Source organism: Capsella rubella, unplaced genomic scaffold, assembly GCF_000375325.1.
Source record: "Capsella rubella cultivar Monte Gargano unplaced genomic scaffold, Caprub1_0 scaffold_2, whole genome shotgun sequence".
Lineage (NCBI taxonomy): Eukaryota > Viridiplantae > Streptophyta > Magnoliopsida > Brassicales > Brassicaceae > Capsella > Capsella rubella.
In genome coordinates this window covers 4,277,954-4,280,576 of record NW_006238922.1, presented here as the reverse complement: position 1 = coordinate 4,280,576, position 2,623 = coordinate 4,277,954, and the positions used below count along the sequence as shown (strand labels likewise).

The 2,623-nt window shown below is 42.6% G+C and overlaps 1 pseudogene; it reads left to right on the top strand.

Annotated features, from left to right (window-relative positions):
• The first annotated feature begins 413 nt into the window (after positions 1-413).
• The window catches only part of LOC111831940, a 4,554-nt pseudogene continuing 2,344 nt past the window's right edge, over positions 414-2,623 (top strand).

Below are 2,623 nucleotides of genomic sequence, written 5' to 3'. Positions count from 1 at the left end.
TATCTCGTCATCACCCTCATTCATCGTCATTCCGCTGTTTTGTTCAAGATCTATCCATCATTCACCATCAATCTCGCCACATCCATTTCAAAACCATCAAAGTGGTCCTTGTAGCATAGATCCACGGCAAGGAGTCTATCATGTGGTATCAGAGCCACTTTGTAACCAGGTTTTGAAGTTCCATCCCGAAATTTCCGTTTTTCTGATTTTTAGATCAATATTTCTTGAATTTTATAAAATAATTGGCTTGTTCAAAAATTGTAAAACCAATTGCTTTAGAACCAGTGAAGACTCTTTTATTTTCTAAAATTAATTTCGGAAGTTTTAGAGTCGATTTGCTATTTTTCCAGATCCGTTTAATTTTGTCTGTTTTTGGACACTTTACTTGTTAAATTTTTGATTTTTCAGGTACAATGGTGACAAGTAAAGAAGAAGAAGAGTCATCTACATCTAGCCTTGAAATGAGGATTTTGGAATCAGTCACCACCACCATGGCAACAATGATTGAGGAAAAGATTGGTGCTCTACACTTGCATCAAGTCAACCCGGAACCAAATCAACGTCAAAGGAAAGAAGAACCACGGCATGAAGAACCAAGGCAAAATGATGAGGCAAGGAGTTACTATAGTCACGCCTCTTCCCACAGCAGCCAACGTAGGCGTCGCCGAGAGAGAGCACCGCCTAGAGATCCTTTGGGAGGCCTAAAGCTCAAAATTCCCGCATTCCATGGAACCAACAACCCGAATACTTATTTGGAATGGGAGCAGAAAATTGAGTTGGTCTTTCTTTGTCAAGAAATTCTTGAGTGCAATAAGGTTAAAATTGCGGCTACTGAATTCTACGACTATGCCCTAAGTTGGTGGGATCAACTTGTTACTAGCCGAAGACGTGCCGGAGACTATCCGATTGACACATGGAACCAGCTTAAAGCCGTCATGCGAAAAAGATTTGTGCCAAGTTACTATCATCTAGAACTACATCAGCGGTTGAGGAATTTGGTTCAAGGAAGCAAGACCGTCGAGGAGTACTTTAAGGAAATGGAAACCCTTATGTTAAGAGCCGATCTTCAAGAAGATGGAGAAGCGGTCATGTCTCGATTCATGGGAGGTCTTAACCGAGAAATCCAAGATCGTCTAGAAACTCAACATTATGTGGAGCTTGAGGAGATGCTTCACAAAGCGGTTATGTTCGAGCAGCAAATCAAGAGAAGGAACGCCCGATCAAGTCACACCAAGACCAGCTACAGCCCGAGAAAGCTAAGTTATCAAAAGGAAGAGAAGTCCGGTTATCAAAAGGATTACAAGCCGTTCGTCAAGCCAAAGGTCGATCTAGATCCAAAAGCAAAGGGTAAGGAAGTAATCACGAGGGCTAGAGATATCCGATGCTTTAAGTGTCAAGGACTTGGGCATTACGCGAGCGAATGTTCCAACAAAAGGATCATGGTTCTTAGAGACAATGGCGAAGTAGAATCCGAAGATGATCGTTCGGAAGAAGGCTCAATAGAAGAAGATATGGAAGCCCCTACTAAAGGAGAGTTGCTTATTGCGAGAAGATCGTTGAGTGTTCTAACTAAAGCCGAGGAACAAGCGCAAAGGGATAATTTATTTCATAAACGTTGCCTCGTCAAAGATAAGGTATGTAGTTTGATTATCGATTGTGGGAGTTGTACTAACGTTGCGAGCAGGAGTATGGTCGAGAAGCTTGGCTTAGAAGTGCTTGAACACCCGAGACCGTATTCACTCCAATGGCTCAATGACACGGGTGAGATGTCCGTCAAAGAACAAGTCAAGGTACCTTTTTCAATTGGGAAGTATCAAGATGAGATCATGTGCGACATTCTACCGATGGAAGCTAGTCACATTCTTCTCGGATGACCATGGCAATCGGATCGAAGAGTTCTTCACGATGGCTTCACCAACCGGCAGACCTTCGAACACAATGGCCGAAAGACAACTCTCATCCCGATGACTCCGCATGAAGTCTATTTAGACCAGCTAAGTATGAAACAACGAGCCATCAAATCAACCGAACCAAACGATACCAAGGGTAAGAACAAGGTAAATCACAAAAATAGTTTACTCTTTGTTTTCAAAGAAACTCTTACTTGTTCAACTAATCCCGAACCGGTGCTAGCGAGTAAGATCAAATTGGTTTTGCAAGAATATAAGGACGTTTTTCCGGAAAATAATCCCATAGGTTTACCACACATCCGAGGGATCGAGCATCAAATTGACTTCGTCCCGGGAGCCGCCCTACCAAACCGACCAGCTTATCGCACCAACCCGACCTAGACAAAAGAACTCGAGAAACAAGTGAACGAGCTTATGGACAAGGGTCATATTCGAGAAAGCATGAGTCCATGTGCCGTTCCGGTTTTACTTGTACCAAAGAAAGATGGAAGTTGGCGCATGTGCGTGGATTGCCGAGCCATCAATAATATCACGGTTAAGTATCGCCACCCTATTCCTCGATTAGATGATATGCTTGATGAATTGCATGGTTCTGGCATCTTTTCAAAAATTGATCTTAAAAGTGGTTATCATCAAATCCGGATGAAGGAAGGTGATGAATGGAAAACGGCTTTTAAAACGGAATGTATGAATGGTTAGTTATGCCGTTTGGG